The sequence below is a fragment of the Aotus nancymaae genome, unplaced genomic scaffold, assembly GCF_030222135.1.
Source record: "Aotus nancymaae isolate 86718 unplaced genomic scaffold, 86718_ANA_hifiasm-v0.15.2.pri h1tg000016l, whole genome shotgun sequence".
Taxonomy (NCBI): Eukaryota; Metazoa; Chordata; class Mammalia; order Primates; family Aotidae; genus Aotus; species Aotus nancymaae.
The window spans coordinates 46,766,198-46,778,601 of record NW_026988428.1 but is presented as its reverse complement, the minus strand read 5'-3'; positions in this window follow the sequence as shown (position 1 = coordinate 46,778,601).

Below are 12,404 nucleotides of genomic sequence, written 5' to 3'. Positions count from 1 at the left end.
TTTTAGTACTGGATCCTGATCTCAAAGCAGTGTAAGTCTAGTTTTCTTCAAAATATGGTATAAATCCAATTTTAAGTACATATTTATATGAAACAATGTTTTTAAAAAAAAAACATGTCAAGTTTATTATTGCTATTTCCCTTCTAGTAAATTGACAGAACAGTGACACTAATACAGTACAAGCTGCTTGTGCACAAAAATGATGTTCACATTTTAGGCTACCAGTAGTGTCCCCTAGGACATCTGAACAAATTCCCAGCCATATTTACCCATGCAAAAAGCCATGTCATCTTCTTAATTACCATTCAAATCAAGTATCTTTGGCCATGGATATATTTTTTAAGCTAATTCCACTGGAAAAATATAATATTGGCTGGGGATAGTTCATTTCTCTTCTAACCTGTATTCAATGGTACTATGCATAAATTTTAACAATGTGATTTGGGATAAAAATTAGGAGGAATATCCTGATGAAATGTGGTATAAAGCATAGGGAATGGTACAAATCAGTTTTTGTAATCATTTCTTCTGTAAAGTTTTAGGACTATGATGGATAACTTGGCACAATTGACCAAAGCCAATCTAACCACTTCACAATAGTCAATTTCTCTTTGGTGACTCTTGATGCCTCCAAATACTAGAATTAGGTGAGAGCTATTATCTTCTGCCTTATATCCTTGCTACCAGGTACACGGTAATGAAAGCAAGGCTTGGACTTAATTCCGCTCTATGTACAAACATTTATTGTCAAATTCTTGCACCCTATCACACAAAAGCTAAGATGCCTATACAATATTTCTAGCCAACTACATGTCTCAGAAGCCATCACATCTCCAAAGCACACTGTTTTCAATATCACTTATGCTAATTAACACACTCTATTACAGATTTAGATAGCAATATTTGAAATGCTGTAGTCAACCATTTCTCTAATGTGGATTTCTGAAGAGTCTTTTAAATGCTAATTAACCACTTATGGAGTTTGGATTTCTGATCAAAAATACACTGACTTATACATCAAGGTTTTTTTCAATAAATTACCATCAATTTAACAAAGCTTCAGCCCAAAATTAGCTAAATAAATCCTGCTTGAGAAAATAAAGGTTGACTAGTTGACATCCTGTGGTCTCCCTCTTCTTGTCTGGTGATTCGTGACTGCCTTACAACCTAGACTTGGGCAGTTTCCAGAAGGAGCTTTATGTTGTCATCCTAAGTAGCATGATAAAATTAGCAATTTTAACTCTGGCCATCAGAGGTCAGTAAACCCCAGCTTATTCAATATTTTCCTTTTGAAAATCTTTTCTAAAACAAGCAGTTATAAATGAATTAACATGTAGTATTAAGAGTTTTTCGTCAATCTTTAAAAAAGTAAAAGAATAATTCTCAAAAGAAACTGAAAGTATGCTCAGTTCACGGGCAGAAGACATCCTTCGCTGCCACCCCATCTTAGATAGGCATAGCTTAAAATTAAAGGTCTGCAAAAGCTCCAATAGAGGGAGCCTGGATTTAAAACAGGGATCCAACCATTATACTTTCCATTTGCAAGAAAGAAATCAAGCTAAAGCCTTTAAAAGAATGTAGATTTCTAAGCTAAAATATAATTCCTGTTATTTGTATATGTTACATTAGGTTCTCAAGTTTTAGTTATTTTAACCTCACAGTGATCTGTGAGCTGTGTAGGGAGGTGTTAGTATCTTTATAGACTAGAAAAGCAACACACGGCACTGTGTAACTAGCCTGAGTCTAGTTTCTAAACCATAACCTTCAGTATATTTACCTTCTCTTGACTAAACACATAATAAAGATACTTTATATCTTTTTTTTTTTTTAATTTTATTTTTTTTATTGCATTTTAGGTTTTGGGGTACATGTGAAAAACATGCAAGGTTGTTGCATAGGTGCATCCGTGGCAGTATGATTTGCTGCCTCCCTCCCCTTCACCTATATCTGGCGATACTTTATATCTTTATTATACCACTCACGCTTATTTAGGTCTTTCTCTCCAATAACAGCGACATCGTATCCTCCTTTGAGGCAGAAATCCAGTGTCTTACTTCTCTATCCCCTCACCATGACTTGAGTACAGTTAATCAGAAAATTGAATTTGCTAACCAAATAACTAAATTGAATTTGTCTGTGTTGTCTCCCTGTACACTCTGTAGAACACGCACACACACAGGCACGCGAGCGCACTGGTGGGCATCCAATCCAACCTGGAGAAGCGCCTACTTGCATTTAAATGAAGCCTAAACAACATCAAAGAAACCTACCTATTCTATTCTAGGCCACGACCAGGCATTTTCATGGACTAGAGTAGATCTTCAAACAAGTTGATTTTGTACTCTAGCAACAGAAACATATAAACACTCATCCCTAATATACAGATACTTTTTATTAATTATAAATATGAATATTAATATTGACTGAAAATAGAAAATGGATATTATGAAATAAAGATGAAATTTAAATATATTTAAATAATTATATATTTTATTTTATCTATAATGGCACAGAACATTTTTGATTGCTGTATTATAATATTTTGTGATTTCAATATGATTGAACATTTATCTCCATGTTCATAATTTATTTATAAATGAGTATTTAAAAACATGAAACATGCAAGAATAGAGTTTTAAAATGAGCTAAAGATGTGATAAAATATTTTAAATAATTATATGTCTTCTTTTAATGCTACAAAAACAGCTTTCTTGTGTTGCATTATTTGTTTTTGGCTTACTGCAATTTAAAGGTCTAAATCTTTGTTGAATTTACTTGAATACTTAGACTCTTGGTTTAAATGGGTATAGTAGTTAGAAAAAGTAACTCCACAGAAATATGTTGTAATATGTGCATCCTTCTATATTTCAAATAGTGTGTTTAACAGTTTTGAAGTTTTTAATGTAAGGTTAGATTATCATTGTTTTGAATTTTATAATGTGGAGGGAAAGTTCACACTAGTAAAAAAAAGTGTCAGTGCTACAGTTTTCTCATCGATCAGCTATGCTTGCACTGTTAATATCATAGCTGCCTTGTAGGAATCCTTTTAAGCCACTGATCCATTGGGGAGGATTATTTTTGTTAAAGTAGGTAAAGTAATGCATATATCCACTGTACTGGGAACATGTCATCTGTTATGTGTCAAGACACACTACAAATGAAGGAAGAAGTGAGACAGCTATGAGGGCAGGTGTCCAGGCTCCCACGCTGGGAGGCTCTGCAGCAGCCTCCAGACATTCCCCCTCCAAGCAGTGGGGACCATCCCAGGTTCTTTCCTGTGACTCGCTGAGTCAGTGGCACACCTGAGCACTAGTGTCAGCTTTCTCTGACCTTCGCTATTCCTGTCGTTTTTGTAAACACCTACCTGAAATCAAACCCCTCCTACTTAAACCAACACAGTAGTGTCTGTCTTCCTGACAGAATCGTCACTCTACCTAAGGTTAAAGTCCTTTTTAAGGACCACCATGTTCATTCCTGCTTGACTTCCTCTCTGACCCAGATGTAAATATTGTCATCACTTTAGTGTGTACCCTTTTAGATTGTATATGTACATATGTATAGACACAAATGCAGATAGTATCTTGTGTTTTTTAGTATTTTTTTCTAAAATACAGTGGTATTATTGTGAGTGTTCTGTTTATCTATTGGTGCATAACATATACAAAAACTTTCTGTTGTAAAAAGACCCACATTTCTTATGCTCACATTCTGTGAGTCAAAAATTAGGGCAAGGCACCACAGGAACAGTGTGACTGCTTCACGACGTCTGGAGCTTCAGTTGGAGTGGCTCAAAAGGATAGGGATGGCTGCGATTGTTTGACTGGGCCATATGTCCTGGACTTTGGCTGTTCACTACATGGCACCTGCTGGGACCATAATGTCCAAGATGCAGCCTCACTCGCATGCTTATTGCCTAGGCTGAGAATATATAAATGACTGGAATATATGTATAAATATGTATAAATGACTGGAATATCCAAGGCTGGCTGTGATCCCCTTCTCTCCGCATGACATTCGCAGAACAACAGAATTTCTTACAGAGCAGATAACTTCTCCCTAGAGCAAGAGTTGCAATAATGTGTTCCAAGAGACCCAGGTGAAACCTGCAAAGCTTGTTAAGCCCAGAATGACTCCTGCCACACGTTTCTGGTCCAGGAATTCATTTAAACCAGCCCAGATTCAAGGGAAGGATAGAAATAGAGGCAACCTCTTGAGAGGGGAAATGGCAAGGGAAAGGATGGTGCCACTTGGAGACAAGTTATCACAACGAATACCATTCTGTATCTACATTTCACTCAGCAGTAAGTGTAGGTGATCTGCCAAGCTAGTCCACACACATCTACCTCATTTCTTCTCCTTGTTGTGTGATATCACTAAGATTTTCTACAATTTATTCAGACACTTGCTCCTTTATGGACATATATACATGGTTACCATTTTTCTGTTTTAAAATCATTCTTGAACATATTTATTTTTGTTTATGTTCCAGTATTTCTCAAGCTAATACTGAGAAGTAAAATTATATTTTTAGCATCAGAGCATAACAGCATATATAATTAAGAGCACTATCCAATCACCTTCTAAACTGGCTCTTCCAGTTTGTATTACACCATGACTGCATCAATACTAGTTTCCTAGTAATCACTTGATACTACCAAACTTATCAAATGCGTGCCAATTTGAATTGTGAAAAATGATACCTTGTTCTTATATTGATTTTTATGTCCCTGATATGGTGATGCATATTCATCATTTGAGTTCGTTGTTCTGAGTTGCCTGTTCATATCTTTTGCCCAGCTTTTCATTATCATTTTTTATGTTTCTATCTGTTTATAGAAGCTGTTGTCTGCTCTGTGTTCTAATCTTCTTATTGTTACTTATTCAGAGCAGCTTTTGTTGAAAGCCAGCACCCTAGCTACCTGATTGAAACTTAAATGAAGAGGGGAGCTCAGAGCTATGAGGTTTGGGTCTTCGAGTCACTGCACCTACTTCTCAGTTTATCCAAAGTTGTATTCCAAAGTGAATCAGGATCCCAAAGTTTCCCCAGAGAAAATCCTATCCATGAAGTTACAAATCATGCCTTTGGCAGTGTTTTTCAAAATTTGGTTCTCATCAAATCAGTGGCCTCAGAATCACGTGGATGCTTGTGAAAAATATAGATTTCTGGACAATGCCCCAGGTCTACCACATCAGAATTTCATGGAGTGGAGCCTACTAATCGGCATTTTAACTAGCTATATTTACCACTCGCCACTAAAATTTAAAAGCTCTATCCCAATTACAAGCCAGCAAGTTATACTAACAGAGGAGGAAAATGGTAGGTGGAATATTGTATCCCCTCTCTGGTTTGCTCTTGGAAGGAAAAACAGAACCAAAATAACAAAGAATCTGAAAGCTAGAGGTATTTCAGAGGTCGCCTAACCCAGTGTTTCTTAAAACTGCCTGACATCAGCATCACTTGGAGAAATTTACTTAGACTAACAAAGTCAGGATCTCTGGAGATCAGATCAGACACCAGCATTTGTAAAATGCTATGCTATGTGTCATGTGTCAGAGTCAAAAACTGCTAGCCTAATTCAAACCCCTTACTTTATGGAAAAGGAAATGGGCCATGTGGGTTTGTGTCACTTGTCTTTTTATTTGTCTCACAGATTCTAGTTGACAGGAACTTAGGTATTCTGACCAGCTGTCCAGTGCTGTCTCTAATATTTAACAATTTCTCCAGAAGGGCTAAAGTTGCTTGGGAAGGGTTAGTGCTGAGAATACTCACTCTGAGAGTGAAGTGTATTCACAGTACGGATACATGTTCTTTCCTATAACTCAACTCTGTACTTAGTGTCAGAAGGAAAAGGCTTCCAAATCTCTGCCTATAACAATATTAGACAGGAAGCACAGCTATAATTACACAATAAGCTCTTTCCTTTGTCTATTTTTTTCCTTGAGTGGTTTTAAGAACCAAACATTCTATGCTTATACATCAGTCACTGATCAGGATCTGGATATTTGTAGTAATTTTATAGCCTCAAACTACTACATTTTCAGAGAGAGGAAGTAACATAAAAAGTAATAAAGAATTACAATTTTCATTTATTCTTTGCTTTTTTTTTCATTTTTTACTTTCCCGTGTGTGTGTGTGTGTGTGTGTGTGTGTGTGTGTGTGTTTAGACGGAGTTTAGCTCTTGTTCCCAAGGCTGGAGTGCAACGGTACTATCTCAGCTCACTATAACCTCCGCCTCCCGGATTCAAGCGATTCTCCTGTCTCAGCCTCCTGAGTAGCTGGGATTACAGGCATGCACCACCACGCCTGGCTAATTTTGTCTTTTTCGTAGAGCTGGGTTTTCTCCATGTTGGTCAGGCTGGTCTCGAATTCCGGATCTCAGGTGATCCACCTGAGTGCTGGGATTACAGGCATGCACAACCACACCTGGCCTGTGTTCTTATAAGATTTCTTATTCGTATTACAAGCTACCCTGAAATAGATCTTTAAAAAGCCCTCAACAGCAGAGGCACATAAGCCCAGGTTTGGGAAGTAGAAGTTTTCATTCTAATCCTTACTGTGCTCTAGTGGTGGGAGACAAGACAATTCAGTTACCCTCCCATCTTCTTGTCTATTCTGCAAGATGGATTGGGTAATCCATGCCCTGTTCATCTCACAGGATCATAGTGAAGTAAGATTTATCAAAGTATTTATAAACACAAGCGTTGTAGAAGCATCATCTATGCTTTTTCATGATACACTTATGAGAGGGCAGATTTTGGCTTATGACACATCCATTGGAAGCTGCATCCAAAGGAGTTTCCTAAAATGGTCTCCTTCAGGAGCTATGCTAGGTCTCACCTATAAAGTTTCCCCAAAGGCAAAATTGTGGAGACGCTGCACAAAACTGGGAAAGGAAAATTATTGAAGAATATACCAATAGTCGAAAAGTCTTTATTGATGCCTGCTAATTCCATACCTAAATAATTACCACTCTGCAATGGACTGAATGTTCCCACCAAAATTCGTATGTCGAAATCCTGACCCCCAAAGTGATGGTGTCAGTAGGTGAAGCTTTTGGGAAGTAATTAGGTCATGAGGGTAGAGCCCTCATGAACGGGATTAGTGCCCTTATGAGACCCAAGAGAGCTTTCTCACCACTTCTTCTCTGTGAGGACACAGTGAGGAGACAGCCATTCATAAACCAGAAAAGAGGCCCTTACCAGCCAGCACCTTCATGTTATACTTCCAAGCCTCCAGAACTGTCAGAAATGAATTTTGTTTAAAAGCCACCCAGTCTATGGTAATTTGTTATAGCAGTCTGGCTGGACTACAACACATTCTTAAATTCCATACCTTTCCCCCTAGTCTTAACAGCCTAAATTTTTGTTTCTGTAACTCTGCCTTGATATCTCATGTTTTAGCTTTTTCTTTAACCCTGCCCCATACACAACATGCACAAAAATACTATGCAAAAGGAAATTAGAACTCAAATCAATACCTAGATGATAAATTTTAAAGTGGATAACAAAACGACATTTATCAAATAGGGTGTTATTCCTATATATGACAAGAACTCTTGTTATATTTTTGTACTTTGAGGGATAGAAAGGAAGAGTACATACTTTTCCTGATTATGGAAGTAGTTTGAGTTTATAGAAAATGGGAAGAAATATGTAAAGAAGATAATATAATTCTTATATAATAAATAATTTTAATATCATTTATCCAGGGTTAATTGTATTTAACATTTTAATATATTTCTTCCAGATAACTTTCTATATAAACAGACAAATAGACTTGCATATATGTTTTAAAATTAGAATGGAATTGTATATATAGTATTAGATCTTCATTTTTTTAAATTTAGCATTTTTATTATGATTATAGTTTTATACCCTTAATTATTCTTCACAGTCATGATTTTAGCTGTTTTTATCTTACTTCATTGTATGGAGGAATTGTAATGTAATTTTTTATTCTCCAGTTGTTGGACACGTTAACATAATAATAACTACCACTTATGGAACACTTAGAAAGTGCCTGTGATTGTGGTAATAACTTTAGTTACATTATCTTTTTATTCTCACGGCTGGGTTGAATTATATGAATTATCCAGCATGTGACTGGTTTTGACTTACGAAAGTGGTAATTTCATATGATTCAACCTTATACATATTATCATTATACAGATACCAAGTTTTAGAGGTTAACTACCTGCCCAGATTGCACAGCACATGGGGAAGCTGGGGTGTGAACCCACATCTGTCTGACTCCAAGTCCTTAATCTTCACCACCACTATGTTATTATAAGTTATGGAATTGGGATTGTTATAATTTTGTTTTTTTTGAGACAAAGTCTCACTCTTGTTGCCCAGGCTGGAGTGCAATGGCAGAATCTCGGCTCACTGCAACCTCCACTTCCTGGGTTCAAGCAGTTCTCCTGCCTCGGCCTCCCAAGTAGCTGGGATTACAGGTGCCCACCACTATGCCCAGCTAATTTTACTGTATTTTCAGTAGAGATGGGGTTTCACCACGTTAACCAGGCTGGTCTTGAACTTCTCACCTCAGGTGATCCGCCCCCCTCAGCCTCCCAAAGTGTTGGAATTATAGTCGTGAGCTACCACGCCAGGCCATTATAATTATTTTTTAAAGAAATCCTCTCCCTTCTGTTTTTATTAACGTACATCCTTCCAATTAAAATAATGTTGCTTTAACTTCCTTAAATATATAACACCATGATGATCACAAAGATTCCTTCTTTTCCTGTTTGCTTATCTAATACTTCTGTCCTTTATTTGAAATCTACCCAAATTAAACAAATGAAATCACATCAAACTCTAACCACAAGAACATTGCAGAGGACTTCCCTTTAGGTTCAAGACACTCCCTCTTTATTCTTTTATTCTCTGGTCTAACTCTTCAGATTATGCATGTGGGTCACTTCTGTTTACTATGATACTGCTGCTATAGGATTGGACATAATTCCACACAGTCTTCCTATGTACAGCCAAGACCAGAGAAGTAGGGATAATGAAAAGTCAGTCATTAAGCATGTACTCTGGGCCATTCATAATGCAAAGTACTTCACACATTATATTGCATTCTCACTGTAATCCCATGGAATAAAACTTACTATCCTCATTTTACTGATGAGAAACTGAAAATTAGATGTATCTATTTGCTTGCAGGTGCACAGAAAGAGACAGAGCTAGGATTTTAATCTGGGTCAGACTCCTGGGCAGATACTGATTTCGTACAATAATATTGGACAGAAATATTTAATTCTCTCAGAAAACAGAAACCAAATCATGCATGTTGAGTTTCAATCATCTTCTAAACATATTTTAAATGTCCTGAATTCTTGCTTGGATGTTTGTCTCTCGGCATAGTAAAATGTCTTCTGCTGCTTACCTCCACACTTTTCTGCTCAGGTTCCCCATCTACCGGTTCTTTTGCTAGACTAAGTGTGTGACTTTAATTCACGGAGCCTTGATTTGCTCATCTACAAAATTAGATTGAATTCAGTTTTAAACCTCTACAAGTCTGTGTGTAAGAAGGAAGAAGACCCAGCATCTATTAGACAAAAGGAAACAGGATAACTACGTCAGTAGTTTGTAAATTACAGCATATTTCTTAACATTTTCTTCCATGCTAAGAAGAAGCACAAATTCACTGAATATGATGTATTGCAGGATCATCTGTAAATACACAAGGTCAAGGTGAAGTGAAATGAAATTTGTAACATAGAACTGAAGAATATGCAATGTATCTGTAAGGAAGCTACTGCACTACGTCGGTTGTTACTGCTTTTGTTTTTGATTGGTGGATGGTGGGAGGGTTGTTTTTGTTGTTGCTTTGTGTCAAAGAACACTGGTTCTAGAAGAAGATAAACTTGAATTCTGGAATTAGATCCAGCCTATTTTTTAATCTCCTATGATCCCTGATATCCCATCGTGTTAAATACATTTTGAAAAAAAGCTCTGGTATCATCCATTTATTTAAACCACTTTTTCCTTCTGTAGCTATGGGAAAGTCAATTTTAAGTGGCATGCTTTTTTCATAATTATTTTATGATGCAGTTTGTGAATCAAAGTACCATGCTTTAAAGAAAATCCATTTATGTTGATAATATTCCTATTCCTCTCTAAAATAACAAAATGTTGTGATACGCAGGAAAATGAGCTTGTGATCATTTAGAAAAGGACAGGAGGAAAATAACAATCTCCAATGTATATAAATATTCTCTCAGAACAGCCTCTAGCTACCTTCACAGTCAGAGCTACCACTTAAACCTTGAGAGCTATGAGGTGACCCTAACTAAAAAATAATGGAAAGGAGAGTTGAAGAAGTTGGAAAATACAGTCTGATTACATCTTAGGATGGCTAGAATTTGGCCTCTTAAGTAGAAGAATACATGTTATAAAAGGGATGCAGCAGCTGATTGCTTGATCTCTTAACCTTCTGACATTTCATTTTAGAAAAATAAAATTTACGTTGACATGTGCAAGGCTCAGCTAACACAGTAGTAATGACATGGAAAAAATGAAAACTGTGGAGTATTTATTGGGCAGAAAGTAACAGAATAAAAGAGAAGCCAAATACAGCATCATTGTAAAGGAACAGTTTTTAAAAGAATATGATTCAAAGGTCTTCGTGGCATAAAGGATGTGTTAAATTCCCCTGTACAGTCATTACATCAAGCTGCAAGCCAAAAACCTTTCTTGTTGAATGAGAATATTCATGTTTGGTCCGTGGTTAATCAGTATAATCAGACATATGACCAAAAAATATACAAATGTTTTTATGAATGAGAAAGAAATAGGAAGAAGGATCCTTGGAAAACTAATATGATAGAGGAGAATATGTTTGCATGTTTCCAAACAGCATCTGGGGGCTAAAGGAAAGACACAGCTTATGAACCATAAGGGCTGCCATCTATAGTGAGGGGCTTCAGGGAAACCAGGCTTTTTGCTTGGGTGGTAATGCCGGTTATTTCTGTGATAGAGTTCATTCAAGCAGAATGAAAGGACCCTCATTTAGGAACTTACGTGTATCTCATTAAACGTTAAGTGATAATGAAACAAGTGAAGACATTTGCATTTGAGCCATTTTAGGACAGGCTAAGATTACAACCTGAAAGGCAAGATGAGTGTGAGTTATATGAGTGATACAGCACCTAAAGGAGCATCCCAGGTCAAAACTCCAGAGAAGCAAAAAGCTCCTGTAAGGAATCAGAGGGCTTTCCATGGACCCTTCGTATGAACTGTTTGCTTCATGAGGAGCAGTATGGTCCAGTGAAAAGCGTATCTCCTTGAGAGTCACACAGACCTGGGTTCGCATTCTGGTTCGGACATCTTTGCTGCTTAACTTCCTCATGTGTAAAATGGGGATAATATACTTATTCTGCAGGGTGGTTATGTTAACTAAGGTAGTAACCATGGACAAAGTACCCAGTATGTAGTAGATGCCCATGAATTTACATCGCTGTCTCATCAGTAATGATGCTGGTCGTCATTTCGAAGCCATTTAACTTTTCACAAGTACAAGCAGGCTATCATTTCTGACTCAGACCTTTATCCTGTGCTGCACTCTGTGCTGGAAATCCTAGAAAGGTAGAGGTAGAAAAGAAAAAGAAACTTAGTCTGTAACCTCCACTCCAAAGAGCCGTCATTGGAAATATCCTTTAAAAATGAATATTTCGGTAGAGGTAGAAAAGAAAAAGAAACTTAGTCTGTAACCTCCACTCCAAAGAGCCGTCATTGGAAATATCCTTTAAAAATGAATATTTCGGTAGAGGTAGAAAAGAAAAAGAAACTTAGTCTGTAACCTCCACTCCAAAGAACCGTCATTGGAAATATCCTTTAAAAATGAATATTTCCCTTTTTAAGAACAGAGGTTCTTAAATTGGGTCTTTCTAGGCAGGTGAGTGCCTTGTAAAGAACTATTACTTTTCTTCTTAGTCACTACTTCTTAACCTTTCTTCATTATCACCTCTACCTCCCACCAGCCTTTTAGACATTTTTTTACTAATCATCACTCTCATAATATTTTAATACAATAGATAGACTGCATATCTGTGCTCATGTTTAAAGAATAAGGTATTTTTTGCCTCCCAGTTTTATCAACCAAGTTTCACCCCACTGGGGATGAGATTCACATAGTTGAGAATATGTGCTCAGTTTCTTCTGTCCCCAACCACCCCTGCTCTCACCATCATGCCCCAAGCCAGGATTTGCCTACGTTGAGCTTTCACCATAAATCAGGGGTGCTGACACCAGTGAATCTGTCTTCACATGACAAACAATAAAAAGAGGAAGATAGGAGAAAAGTCAAGTGGAATTTCAGAAATAAGGTTTTACAGACAGACACAAGCCAAAGGGAATGAAATCACCAGTTATGACAGAAGACTGAATCACTGCTCAGA